The sequence below is a fragment of the Cupressus sempervirens genome, chromosome 5 (genome assembly GCF_028749045.1).
Source record: "Cupressus sempervirens isolate cs-2001-9-10 chromosome 5, ASM2874904v1, whole genome shotgun sequence".
NCBI classification, from domain to species: Eukaryota; Viridiplantae; Streptophyta; class Pinopsida; order Cupressales; family Cupressaceae; genus Cupressus; species Cupressus sempervirens.
Window position 1 is genome coordinate 963,300,236 of NC_143122.1, and position 15,952 is coordinate 963,316,187.

Consider the following 15,952-nt stretch of genomic DNA (forward strand, 5'->3'; position numbering starts at 1 on the left):
GCCTCTCTTAAACTGTTTCAATCATATGTTGTTCTATATTTCTAATCAAAGTCTTGTTCCCCCAAACTCTTTACTAAAGGTGCTATATATACCCAGAGGTGGTGACAATGGAATAAAATTATGTGGTCTATATTTGACCTGCAGCCAAATAGCTCATGTAAACCATTGAATATATTATATTTACAACAAAAAATAAATTTGGGGATTAAACTGATCATTAGTTATTCCATCCCCATGAGAATACAAAATGTATCTCAACTATAAGATATTTCTTGTCAATTTCTCACAGCAGCCACACACAAAATTTTTATGTACAACAAGAAAACTAAGCAATGGGATGATAAATATTCATAGTCCATAGAGCAGAAAGAAAGTTGTTACAACTATCATAAATATGGAAAGTGACAGTTTCATTTGAAGAGAATGTTCCAATTATTATTCATGTGATGCAACATAGAAGTATGTCATAATATGTTTTCACAATAAAAACTATGCAGTTGGAAAATACATTCTCCACCAGTCTTTAATGTCCTCCCCATGTATGAATTCAGCTAAGGTGGAGGAGTTCTATGTTGAGCTAGTAATACTAGCAAAATATAGAATAAACTTTGAAAATTGAAATACAAACCTATAATAAAAAAATTTCATTTTGAAAATGGCCTCTAACTTTTCCATCATGCACGTTCTGAAGATTCTGCCACCAAGGATTGTAATTGGGCATGTTCTGGACAATACCCATGTCTAAGATTTTTGAGATTCATCTCTATCTGTTTGCAAAAAGGAAATGCAAAATTGTCTGTCCTCATTTTTAGTTGCTAATTATTCTAGTTAAGTTATTTCAAAGTGGATGGAAATTTGTATTACTGAAATAACTATAGGAACATGCATAGCGGGCGACAGGAAGAACCATAACTTGTTAGATAAATACAATTTCATCTATTTATTCACATATTCTATCTAATAACTATATTAAATATTACTTATGAATATTTGATCATATGCAACATAGAAGGAGAAAATATATTACAAAATGGAATAGAAGATGGGGATTGAAATGCTTTTGAAGGCTTATACGAAGGTTAAAATATGGTATAATTTGGGACATAAAATGATCTCATCAACTACCATCATGTGATCCTCTTTATGATTTTTTGAAAATCCAGCAAATATCCTAACTATTAAAGCAATATCTGGTTTGTTTTGAACAACATACTATAATTTTCCAATCATAGATCTGTATAAAGTTTGGTTCAAATCAGCAAAATCATCATTCTTAGATAACTTATGTCCTATAGACATAGGTGTACTTGATGGCCTTAAATCTTCCATACCAAAATTCTTTAGTATCTCCTTGATGTATATGGATTGAGTAATAAAAATATCAAACTTCATTTGACATACTTGTAATCCAACAGCAAATTTGATTTCACCAAACATAGACATTTCAAATTCCTTCTTCATTTCATCAGCAAATGATTTGCATAATGCTTCTCTTCCTTCGAATATAATATCATCAACAAATATTTTAGATAATAGTACTTCATTATTCTTACCATTCTTCATAAATGAATTGCTACTACCATTTTCCCTTTCGAAACCACTATTTGCCAAATAATTATGTAATCTTTCATACCATTCTCTTGGGGCCTATTTCAATCCGTAAAGGGCTTTGTTCAATTTTCATAGCATGTTCTTTTTGTCTGGATCTACAAATCATTTAGGCTGCTTAATGTATGTACTTCTACCTCTAGTATACCATTTAAAAATATAGATTTGACATTCATTTGATATACCTCAAAATTATTGTAGTATAAATTTTCAAGAAAAGTTCTAACCCCTTCAAGTCTTGCCATAGGAGAAAAAAATTCACCATAATCAACTCCTTCTTCAGCCTAACCTTTGCATACTAATCTTACCTTTTTTCTTGTTACCTCTCCATTTTCATTGAGTTTGTTCCTAAAACCCCACTTTTTCGTAGTGACATTTTTGTCTTTAGGTCTTGGCACTAAAATCCAAGTATTGTTCTTCTCAATCTAGCTAATTTCCTCATCCATTTCTTGTATCCAATCTTCATTGTCTAATGTATATTTTACTATTTTGGGCTAAAATTCACAAAATAAGCATGTTTAATCTTTGAGTATATTATTGTCATAGCACTTGATTCAACATCACCAATAATTTATTTAGGTTTGTGATGTCATCTCACATATTTTTCTAGCATAGGTAGTTTCCTTCTTGGTTCTTCTATAGGTTCATTTGGAAAAATAATCTCAACCTCACTTTTTCTTTCTTGTTCAAGCTCTAGTTCATGTTCTTCATTCTTGTTATTTTCTATCTAATGCTCAGCATTCCCTGTCTATGACTTGGCATCTTCAATCTATTTCTTGGCACCCACTCTCTACTACTCGGCAATTTGTATTTGCATTTCATTATTTCTTGTTTATTGAGAGATTGCAACTTTATTTTCTTGTTCATTTGGAGTGATAGTAGAATCATCTTCAACATAGATGAATGTTATGCAGTCTCCAAGTTCTTCTATACATGTAGTGTCACTTCTTTTTGCAAACTCATCAACTTTCACATTTGCACTTTCCAAAACTTTGTTAGTGTTAGAATTTAAAAACTTTTAAGCTTTCCACTTGGTAGAGTATCCTAGGAATATACCTTCATTACTCTTTGCATCAAGTATTCCACTCCTAGTATCTTTAAGTATATAGCATCTACTTCCAAAGATTTTGAAATGCTTCAAATTAGGAGCACATTCATACCACAGTTCAAAAGTTGTAGCATTTTTACCTTTCTTTACTTCTACTCTATTCAACATATAGGTAGGAGTACAAACAACTTCTCTCCAATACGTCTTTGACACAATCTTCTCCATCATTAATGTTCTTAGACAGTCCATTATTGGTCTTTTTTTCTTTCAGCTATCACATTCTAGGGGGGGTCCTTGGTGCTAACATATGTCTTTTAATTCCTCTGTCATTGAAAAATATATTTAACTCATTTAAAATAAATTCACCACCTATGTCAAATCTCAAGCACTTTAGACTCTTCTCTATTTATTTTTCAACTTTAGCTAAATACCACTTAAATAACTGAAAAGCATCATATTTTTATTTAAGAAACATTACAGTCATCATCCTAGAGTATTCATAAAAAAATAGAATGAAATACTTATCTCCATAGTAACTTTGGACAATTATGGGTCCACATAGGTCAGTAAGAACCAATTCAAAAATATCACTAGCAGTGTATGTTTTTCTCTTAAAACTAGACTTGGCCATTTTTCCCAATTGACATTGTTTACACATGGCATTGCTAGGCTTCTTTATTTTAGGCAACCCTTTTACTTTATTCATCTTACTAATATTCACTAAATTTTCAATTTCACATAACATAATCTCTTGTTCTATAACCAAACATCTTCTTGTTGTGCATACAAATATGTCTCATTTGATAAATCTAGATAGAATAAGTTACCTATTGTTTGATCACTAGTTCCAATCAGCTTACCATCAGCATCATGTATCTTGGCCTTCCTATTATGAAATTCAATTGTATAACCTGATTTGTTTAGTTGTGAAACACTCAAAAAATTATAGTTAAGTCCTTCAACCCAGTAAACATTGTCACATTTTATCTTGTGAGTGAGTTGAATAGTGCCTTTAACTTTTACAAAACATGGGATATCATTACCAAATTTAACACATCCACCTTTATATGGACCAATATCTTCAAATTTATCTTTATCATCAATCATATGATCAGAGCATCCACTACCAATAACCCATCTATCACTCTTGTTTATATATGAGATTATTGTAGTTTTCTCATCTTCAGAATCTTCTTTCATAGCATCATAGACAACTTCATCATCATTACTCTTAGATTCATTATCAGTTTCTTCTTCAGCAATATAACAAGATTTCTTACCATTTTCATCCTTTTCTTCTCTTATAGTCTTTTTCATATCTTCTTCCTTTATACTTTCTTTCCTTCCTTTCATGCTTACCCTCTATGTTAGGACACCTAGTAGCAACATGACCAACCTTGTTGCATGAAAAACAAATAATAGGTAGTTTATCTTTGTATTTACATTTTCCTCTTCCAAATATTTGCAATAAGGGCTACAAGTTCATCAATCTCATCATCATAACTATCATTTTCACTCTTCACATGTTTACCTTTTCTTTTGCTAAGAACTAATTGTGATTTGAATGAAAATTAAATAGTAGAAAGTGTGTAGTTATCAAAGTTAGAATTCTCAAAAGTAATAAGTCTACCAATTACACCTTATATGGTTGAAGTGTTACCTGGTGTGCATCTCAGTTCTTGGATTTTAGAGACTCTAAGGGCATAAATAGGGAGTAGAGTCCTCAATACCTTATTATTTTTTCATCTTTGATTTCTCAATTGGCACCATGAATAGAATTGACAACCTCTTTGACTCTTGGGTAGTATTAAACTATATTCTCACCTTCCATCATTCTCATGTCATCAAATTTACTTCTATGGCTTTCTGATTTGGTTCTTAAGATATTTTCATCAACTCCATATATGGTTTTCAATTTGTCTCAGTTCTTTTTCTCTATAATTTGATCACTAACCCCACATTAATATCCACATTCCCCTCTCACTAAATATATTTATGCAAATAGGTCTACTCTTTTCTAACTTTGGATCTTTGTGAACTCCATTTTAATCTTCCAGAAAAGTAGTTGGTACAAGAGACCTTACAACTTACACTTGACTTTAAATCCCCATTTCCCCTTAAAAGAGTCTTTCATAAAAAAAAGTTATGTTTCCTTTTCTTTGTTTTAACCTTTCAATTAAATGATAGATGCTAACTCTCAATTGTATGTCAATTATTGGACTACTAAACTTTATGGTTGACATCTAATGGATAAGAATGATATGTAGGTTTCAATCATTTAGATGGATGGAAGGTTCTTAATGATGTGCCTTTGTGGCTATCTTTGATTACAAATCATAGAAAAATTAATAGATTGTGGGCCAATAAGTAAATGAATATAAGAAATATACACACACATATATACATATTAACATGAGTTCACATATATAATATAAATTGATAAGTATTATTTTTGGGCAGTCATTTTGTACAAGGTCAGTGATAGGAATCCATTGCGTAATTTGTCTGTTGAAAAGCTAATCTTTTTGGGATCAACTCCAAGGTTCAATATTTGTCTTGCGATGTACCAAAATCCACTCAGTTGAAGATAAATATGATTTTTCATGAGGAGGACTTTAATGGTTCTATTATGATCTTGAAATGGACTAAAAATATATTCACTTTCTCAAAATAACACACAAAAGAATAATGTTTTTGTATTTTCTAGTTTTTCAATGAATGCAATTCTAATAGTGCAACTAAAATCCACTAATGCAATCGTCAGTGAGAAACTTTAACAATCGTATGATATTTCACCTTTCATCAAATCACAAGGCCATGAAAAGTGCACTCATGTGAGACAAAAAGTTATGTAAGCACAATTTGATGATCTCTTCTCAAGCTCAATACATGAGCAGAATTTGTAAATCTGTAGCAAGCACCAAAACTAAAAGATCACATGACCATAAACAATGCAATAAACCTTTGGCTCAATCACAATCTCATGAACAAAACTCACAAAACAATGATACATTTAGGCTAGAATGACTGCACTCCAAATGCTAGCACCAAAAGCATAATTTTAATGCATAATAATAGCAGCCCTTGTTACATTTTACAATAGGGTATTTATAAGAACTTGTCTCCTAAACTTGTGTTGAGAGTGAGACATATCTTCATGCAATAAAATATTTTTTAAGCATTAAAACAAAATAAATATATACAAACTAACAATTAATCTGGTGCTTAGAGGGACTCCATCCATATTGTATTCATTAATTGGATGCATGAGCAGTTTATATGTCAAAAATAGAAAAAACATGAGAGAGAAAGTAGGAGGAAGTCTCCAATCAAAGTAGGAGCATCTGGAGGTACCAAAAATAGAAGTTGGTCCTTTACTAGGCATGTGAAGAAGTTAAATTGCCTTCAAAATGCATTCTCGATGCATGAAAAGCACTATTTTTGAAATAAGTAGGTAATTGTCTATGCATCTTTGAATTACAAAGCTATGGACCTACGTACCTATGAACCTAGGCACCTGCAAAGCTATAGAGCTATGGACCTAGATAGGGTCAAAATCACAAAATTTTACTGAGTGACCAAATTGAAATTTTGGCATCTAGGTTTTGTTCTTCTTCATCCCAAAGCTATATTTGGATATTTGCCCTTGAATTTCTCTATTATCTCAATAATCTTAGCCACATTTGGAAGATCTTAAGCCTCATACTTGTCTTTTACCTTTTGTCTATAATTATCCTCATCATCAGCAACCTCCACAAAAATCTCCCTGAAATTCTCCACTATTGCCTCTATAGGTAACAACCTCTCTCATTCCTCATCTTCAAAAATATATAAGCATGCATCATTGTAGTGTCTCTTTTCTTCCAAAATTTTCTCTCAAGCCTGGTCCTTGGGCCTATGAATCTCCTCATGTAATGTGTCCATTACTTTAATGCTATGCACTATTTTCTATATCCAATCATCAATCATGTCTAATTCTTATCCGATATATACATCGATCAAAACCCATTATCTTTGGCCCTTTATGGCTTGTAAAGTTTAAAAATCCTTACTCTGGGCCTATACCTCATCCATGATGCTGAAATCTTGCTTCAAAATTGCTATGATCAAATTCACATTCTCTTTCGTAGCATGCTATAACTTCAAATTTCCTATGATGATGGTAACACCTTTCTCCTCAAAAATTTCTCACCACTCTTGATAAGCCTTCAAAAATTGGTCTAATTGTACACCTCCCCCTTCTCTAAGTATAGTGTTCAAGGTATGCTTAGGGCATTCATGATCAAGAGGACCAATGACTTTAGCTAGATATCCCTTTAAGATCTCAACTTGCCTTCGAAGTTCTTGGAGTTCAATCTCCTCTTCCTTCATGTACTTGAGGACCTCTTTGACCCCCATAATCATCATTTGTTAGGCTAAATCCCATGTAGGCCTTCACAACATAACATCCTTTAACTCATAATCCTAAAGGCTAAGGCCTTGTACATCTATGCCATCGGGAGGGAGAGGCACTTGTGCAAATAAATCTTGGTTCCTTATGCTACACACAAATGCCAATGGCATTTCCTCGTGTGATGGACACTTAGGTTTCTTCAAGATCTCTGTAATATAAAAAATTTCTTCCTTTGAAGCATAAAATTGAGGATTAGTACTCCTCTTCATTTCCTTTCTGATCCATTTACGGATTCATCCTACTAAGGACCTGGCTCTTGATGAGAAAGGAGTATGTTCTGTAATGTCCTTCCCTTTCTTCCTCCTATTGGGAGTCATATCCTATTGGGAAGGCTCTTCTTCTATAGCCTCAATCTTTATAGATCCTATGGCTTGAACCTCATTTTCTTGGGAACGTGGTTGAGAATATTCTACCATTTGTCCCTTTAACACTTCACCAATTGACATTTGTTCAAGTTGCTCCTCTGATGATAACTCCTTCTAAACTTTCTCTTCCTCTAAAATTTGAGGTGGAGGGGTCACTGAGCCCTGTTCTACCACTGTAACTCATGGTGAAGATAGAGGAGTAAGATCAGGAACCTATGTATCTGGCAAAATTTACATCCAGTCTTCTTGTTGGAGTTAACCTAAAGGGGTGTACCTAATCTTATCCCCAATCAACTCTGTACCTACGAGCATGAAATCAAAATCTGACACTAAGAAAACATCATCGCTTTCTTCACTCTGCTTAACCACCCACTGTTGTACTTCATCTTCTAAAGAAGATAGCTCTAAATGTTTTCTTTTAGTGGATGGTAGGGTACCTATGATACTCTTTCTCCTTTGCAACTCTATGGCTCTAGCTAGCTAAGTTCTTCCTTGTAGGGGCACTTGTTCCTCTTCCTCTTTTGATTCTTCTTCTTCCTCCTCTTCGTCTCCTTCTGGAATACTTTTAGGGATAGATGGATTGGGCACTAATCTTCTACTAATCATTTGGCTTTTCTTCATCTAAATCTTAATTATTTTCTTATGATTCTTAGAGGTAGAAGGAGAAGCCGGCTTATCTTGCATAGGAGGAATGGAGACTTGTAGAATCTCTCCATCTTCTGGTTGACTAGACACAATGAGAGGCAACTATGGTTCATCCTAGACTTGAGTAGCTCTAGTATCTTGGGACCCTTGTCGACTTTGTTCCTACTGTTGGGGAGGCACCTGTTCTATCTGAATCCTCTGAGGAGAGGTCCTCTTTCTTTCATTCTTCCCTTTCCTTTTAGGAGGGTGATAATATCCAATCAAGAAATCAATCTGGTACACTATCACCTCGTAGGAAACTAGCCTATGAAGGTAGGAATTGTGTTTCTTTCCTCTACCTCTTTCTTGGTGAGCATGTGTGTGGAAGATCACTGTGTTAGTAATTGGATCAAGTGGAAAAGGTTTGTTAGTAAAATCCTTTTTTATTCTAATGGCATGCCTCACTCAATTATTAATATCATTGGCCTCCTCCCTATCAACCTTAACATTCATAATGGGTCTTTCACCAATTTTGTGTGCATTAAACAGGGGGTCTAGTAACTCTTTTGAATCATGTTGCTTTATCTCCTTCAGGATGTTCAACTAGAGAGCCTTTTTTGCTAGATACAAAGTCATCCAACAATAGTCCATAATGTAGACATTGTAGTTTTTTGTGGAATTCATCCAGTGATATTTAGTAACATTCTCACGATGGAAGTCTCTTCTTGATAAACTCTCCACTTTCCCAACATTATAAAAATTGGGCCGAGGAGAGTTGTATTCTTCAAGAGGATAGTTTTTCCACTCTCATTCGAAGGATAGAATGTCTTGCTTCCACTTCACCTGATATGGTCCAATAACCAATAGCCATGCCCGAAAAAGTCTCCATTGTCTCTTTATCTTCTCATAGGCTGACTAGATTTTCTGAGAAATCTCCAATAACACTAATTTGTCACTTGGGTATCTTAGGAGCTTCTTAGAGTTGATGGATGCATGAGCTACCTGTAGATATGTGAACATTTTAAACTAGATTAAGTAGGCTCTGAGAGTTGTGACCTATGTTTTTGCTTTGTTAGATAACCTCTTCCCATAGTCTTCCTTAATGAATCAAATGATCGCAAAGATGATGGCATCATTCATGATTCTATATTCCTTACTCTACACTAAGACCTTCTTCTTCACGAGCTGAGGGTAAACTATATATGGCTAGGCATTGGGATCCTACATGCTACCTCTTGTGTATGAACTAGGATAGTATGTCACCCTCGCTACAAGCTAGTACACCATATAAGAAGTCATGTAAAACTTTTTCTTATCCTTCACCATCCTTAGTTGCTCACACAAGTTTTCACATAGTGTGGTGGCCCAGTCCAATGGTATCTTTGCTTGTCTAATGGTCTCAATAAAATTGACCATGAAAGTGTTGAGGTATCCTTCTACAGTAAGCTCATGGCTTTTCTCAAAAGAATGATGGAGTACCCAATGTCCTCCTTCATGTATCCCCAAGTCATGTCTACCTTTCCTATTATATTTCCCCGAGGAGGCTTCTCAATGAGGTATGAAGACTGTATGATGTCAATTGCCTCTTGTTGATGCTCCCTATACCATCTCTCAGCTGCTTCACTCGAGAGCCTAATGAATTGGTCTTCTCTTAGAAGATGGAAGACACTTTCAATTTCTTCAGCTCATAGGTCCAAAACCACCTCTTCAATGACACTCTTGACTATTCTTTCATCAGGAAAAAAATGTTGCGATAGGGCCATGATTAGTTCAGCTAACTATGATGACACAGGGTGTGACGTTACATTCACCAACCCGAAATGGATCAATGTAGATACCAAGGTTGATCTCTCTATTGGCTTGTTACAAATTCTTAGGAAATATCCTAGATCCATGTGCCCTAAGTAAGCATCTCAGATTTTTGCATGGTCGTCATGGAATCTTGACATCAAGGGTGCACCCTAGAACTTGAACATGACTAGTTTGGGTGTCATTCCAGATGTAAACACCATTTGATCACCTGGACATTATGAGAGAACAAAATATATATTAGTTAATTAATAGATAAAACCTAAATGCAAAGAAAATGTTTAATTAAAACCTAAATGAGTGTTAAACAAAAAAATTTCCCTTTTTCTATTTTTATTTTTTATTTTATTTTTTTATTTTTATTTTTTAACATTTTATCATTTTTTTTTTTTTTGAAATTTTATCATTTTTTTATTTTTTTATGAAATTTAAATCATTAAAAAAATAGGTGTTGTGGGGGCAAGGTGCAGCGCGACCACGAGCGACGTCACGGGCGCGTTAGGCATGTGGCAGGCAAAAGAAGAACACCATTGAGCACATGGCAAGTGCAAGAGGCACACTGTGGAGCACATGGAGGATGTGTGTAAAGACAGGCATGGGGCAGCGCAAGGTCAATACACAACGCAAAGGCCGAGTGCGCATAGTGCAAGGCTAGTACGTGGTCCCAAGGCCAAGCATGCATAGAGTGACAAAGTGCCCATAGGCTTGCAAAAAGATGAGACACCGAAGATGGGGGGGGGGCACCCGCATGGAGTTGCAAGACACGGCACGGGCATATGGCGCCTACACAGCATGTGAGCCAAGGAAGCAAAGCACCAGTCATACCTGGAAATTATGGCTGCTCCATGAATGTAAAATAAAACCAAAACAAAATATGCATTTAAGGGTTTGGATAGCGGTTTTATAATCCCCCCACCCTGCATCGAGCTGGGTATGCAGCGTGCCTCCACATGCACACTAGTGCGCGGTGCACACTCTACCTGCATGTGCATGAATGCACGTGATTTAATAATTTTTTTTACTTTTTTAACTTTTTTTTAAAATGATTTTTATAATTTTTCTATTTTATTTTTCCCTTTTATGATTTTTTCGCTTTTTCCAATTTTCTAATTTTTTTGTGTTTTATAATTTCTCTAATTTGTTTTAATTTTAATTTTTCTAATTTTTTGTGTTTTTTAAATTTTTGACTCTAAAACTTTCCAACTTTTAATACTTTCTACCAACTCTTGAACTATGAGTTCGAGAGTTAGGAAAAATTAAGGGGGGTCCCCTTTCCTAGTGAGGAATGGGGTGTGTCTCGTGGACACCACAAAAAATAGCCTCAAAAAAAGGAAGAAATGACCAAGGCATTTCTTCATCAATAAACATTCCTCCAATGTGTGTCAAAAACCAACCAAACTTCAGGCACCTTGAGCATCTTTCGGGTGACTTAGCAATAAAAATCTCAGAATTTGAAACCTTCAAGCTCAGTGTGTGTAATTCATATTCATTCCCTTTGATGCCTCAAGATGCAATCTATCAAATTCTTCAAACAACTTGAAACAATCTTCCACTCCTTTTGGCTCATTCATTCAAAATCTCCACGAAGGCTATTTATCAACCAATTGCTTGACCAGATGAGCGAATCAATTCGAGGGCTCTTGGCGAAATGCCACAGTCTTTTAATTTCCTAGCCATTTGAATAATTTATCCATCTCATTCAGAATGTTACTTTTGATGAAGTAATAATTTGAACATCAGATACTTTTTTTTGAGAACGTATCATTTGCCACTTTAGATCTTTAGAATCCTTCAGTCTTAACACCATATTTTTCTCTTTTTTCTTTTTCTTTCATTTTTATTTATATCTTAACTACACTTAGGCTGTGTAGTTAGGATATCATTTTCATTTCTTGGATTTGATCTCTTTTGAACATCCCTTGTGTTCCACTTTTAGAACTTTTAGAAACTCTCACGCCAAACAATGATCTCGGCAACCTATTAAGGAGACCCCTCCTGTTTGAACTAGTTGAAGTTTGGACCATCCCTCATCATCTTTGACTTCATTTTAACAACACCTAAAACAATCAAATTTTAAAATTTGTAAAGTGTTGAAAACTTGTGGGTTTAGGCTTCTAATTCCTTAACTGAAAAAATCTCCTATTTCCACAAGAAATGTTGGTTGCTCGATTGGTATAAGACACACAATAGTCCAAATGTTTTGACAAAGAAATGACTCTTCCTAAAATTGAAACCAAAGAGTGGTTAGCAAAAATTTTGAGAGAAAATATCAAGTACACCTTACCCCCTAGGACTAATAGAACTTTGAAAGGAAACACATGACTGAAAGCAAACATGCAACATGAAAGCAAACAAACTTGCAGAAATAAACACAATTGTAGGAATAAAATTCTAAGCTAAATGCAGAAATAAAATCTAACTAACTTTTTTTGTTTTTTTGTCTTTTAGGCTTAAAAATAATGCTTCAAAAATTGCCCATTTATGGGCAAGGGAAGAAATTCCCCATGTAAGGAATTGATCCTAAAAGTTTTTTCTTCGAGAATTTTTGCAATTTGATAAGGGCCTGTCTACAAGCATTAAAACTTGGTATGACTACCAGGCTTTTCTTTTGCCTTGTTCAAGAGTAGAACAAGGTCGAGAATCTTGAAAGATTTGATCATGGCTCTCTTGTCGAACCATATTTTTACAATAGCTTGATGTTTAGCCATGTGCTCCAATGTAGCTATCCATTTCTCATCCATCTCCAAAAGATTCATTAATCTTAATTGTACTTTTTAAGCATCTTCAGCATACCCACGCATGAATTTCAAAATCAAAATCCTAAGATTAAGTTTGAACACTAGTTCTTGTCTATAAACAAGCAAATATGGAGAAGTCCCCGAAGCATATTTGACTCTTTCTTGATCTATCCATAAAGCATATTTGAGTTGTCTATGACAATCCTTGGGATTCTCTTTCAACAATGTCTTATTACTATGATCAAGTTCTTCTTTGTAGATTGTGCCACCCCATTTCCTTGCAGGTAGTAATTTGAAGAGAACTTGATAATGACTTGATTTTCAAATGCCCACTAGGTCAAGAATGTAGATGCGAAAGTAGACCCATTATCACACACAAGGGAAAATGGCATTCCAAACCTGGTAACAATATCTTCTTCCAAAAAGTCTTTCACCACCTTAGCAATGCAATTTCTAAATGTTTCTACTTTTGCCCATAGTGTGTAGTAATCGATAGCTATGAGAATAAATGTGTTTCTAGTTGATGATGATGGGTTAAATGGACCAATGAAATATAGCCCCCACTTTGGGAAGGGGCGTATCTCATACATAAGATGTAAGGGCATTACCAAATTCCTTTCTCTATTGGCACTGCTTTGATAGACATGTCAAGAGCGTACATGCTAAAAAGTGTCTTTCAATATTGAGGGCAAAAGATAACCCGATCTTAGAATCATGTGGGCCATTTCTTATGCCAAACCATGTACTATACCATACTTATCATGAAATTGCTCCAAGACTTATTTTGCTTCCTCATAGCCAAACACTTCAGATAAATCCCTTCATACTTTCCCTTGTACAACTTGTTGTCATGCAACATATAAGATTCACACTTCATTTTAAGTCCCCTGCATTGTGAACTATTTATCCACTTTGGCCATTGGTCTTGTAGGAGATAATAAACAATATCTTGATACCAAAAATCCATCACCACTCCCTAATTAATGTCAACTTGTGATACAACCATCTTCTTCTGATCATCCTTATTCATTGCATTGTCAAACTTGAATTCCTTTTCATTTCTATCTTGGTTATCAACTATCATCTTTCACAACCCTTGATCTCTGACTAATCTCATAGATTGAATTTCAAGATTGAATTCTTAAAGTATGGCCATCCACTTTCCTCTCCTTTCATCGAGTTCATTCTGCATTAAAAGTGTCTTTACCATTGGATCAAGTACAATTTCATACACCTTACTTCTTAGTATGTAATGACAAAATTTCTTTACTACCTTGATTAATGCAAAGGATTGTTTATCAAGGTTTGAATAATTCAACTTTGTATTCTTCAAAGAAAAACTCATAAAAGTAATTGGTCTTTCATCTTCCTTTTCCCTTTTCTGTGTCAGGATCCTTGCACAAGAATGTTCAGAAGCATAGGAATAGATCTTAAAAAGCAACTCATAATTAGGACTCAGCAAAACTAGGGTCGTAGAAATGGCCACCTTGATATCTTTGAATGACTTCTTTATCTTTGGAACACATTCCATCTTAGCCCCCTTTTTGAGTAAATCATTAAGGGGACAAACTATCTCTGCAAATCCACTTATGAATTTTTGCACAAAGTTTATCTTTCTGAAGAAAGACTTCAATTCCATCCGACTATGTGGAAGCGCTAATTTCAAAATAGATTCAACTCTATTGGAATGAATGGAGATTCTAGCTTTAGAAATCACATGTCTCAAGAGTTTTCCCTTAGTAATGCCAAATGAACATTTCCTAGGATTGAGAGATATGTCATATTTATGACATCTATTGAATACTTGTCTTAGATCAGCAATGTGGGTACTTCAATCTTTTGAAAAGATAGTCAATTCATCCATGTAGATGACTATACATCTATTAATCAATCCTTTAAAAGCTTCATCCATTTCTCATTGAAATGTAACTCTAGCGTTAATTAGTCCAAAGGGCATTCTTCTGTAGGAAAAAGTTCCCCACTTTGTTGTGAAGGTTATTTTTTAGCCTATCTTATTCATCAACCATCACCTGATTATATCCTAAATATCCATCCAATAAAGAAATCATTTTTAAACCATTTAGGATTTCCCAAACCTCATCAAGTGATGGTAGAGGATAATTGTCTTTCTAAGATGCTAGATTCAAGTTACGAAAGTCAACACATAGATGAATCTCTCCAGTCTTCTTTTGCAAAGGAACCAAATTTTCCACCCACATGGAATGGTGCATAGGAAATATGATCTTAGCATCTAGTAGCTTCTTTACTTCTTTCATGATCAGTGGTTCAATGATAGGATTTACCGATCTTTGTCTCTATTAGAATGGTTTGGCATCAAGTTTCAGCAGGATGTAATGTATGATAATCTTAGGATTGTAAGTCTTCAGCTCTTTATAGCTCCAAGAAATGACATCCTTATACAAGATGAGTAATTTGATCATGTCTTACCTTTCCTATGAGTTGCACACTTTTCCTATCTATATCATTCTTGGTTCTTCATCATTACCTAAATTGCACGAGTCACATTCTTTGATTCCCTTTTCTTGGATTACCCTTCTATTGAGTGTTTATTCATCATGATCAAATATGTGTTCTAGTTCAACCATTCCTTTTGGAATAGTGTTAGCTTTTAAATTTAGAATCCCATCCTCATCCTCAAGCTCATCATCTCCAAGTTTGTCATCTACTGTATCATCAATCTGTTGTCCTTCAAAATGGTGACTACACATGATAAACTCAAGTATATGTTGATCATCTTGAAGGACATGAAAGTTAGTGATATTATTAGGAATGGATGGAACAGGGACCAATTCTACTAAAAATCTATTCAACTTGGTTCTTTCAACTGGCTATAAAGCACCTCCTAAAATGGTGAGAGCATCTGCTACAATGTTCTTTCTTCTTCGAATGGATTTTATGTTTAAAGCTTCAAAATCATCCAATATATCCCATACTCTTTTTCTATAAGAAAGTAATATTTTATTTTTGCAAAAGTATATGGATTTTACTTGTTGTATGACCAATTAAGAATCCCCTTTTATTATGAGAGTTGTAACTCCTTTCTCTAGTGCACAGAGAAGTCCTTGAATTAATGCCTCGTATTCTATAGAATTGTTTGTACATTTAATCTATAATCCATATATGGCATAGAAAGACTTACCTTTTCGGTTGACCAATTTGATACATGTACCAGCCCCCATTTTGCACCTTGAACCATCAAAGCAATGTGTCCAAATTGCATTTTTGTTGGGTTTTCTGACTTTATGCTTATTCATCCTTAACTTCTCCTTCACTAGAGCCTTGAATG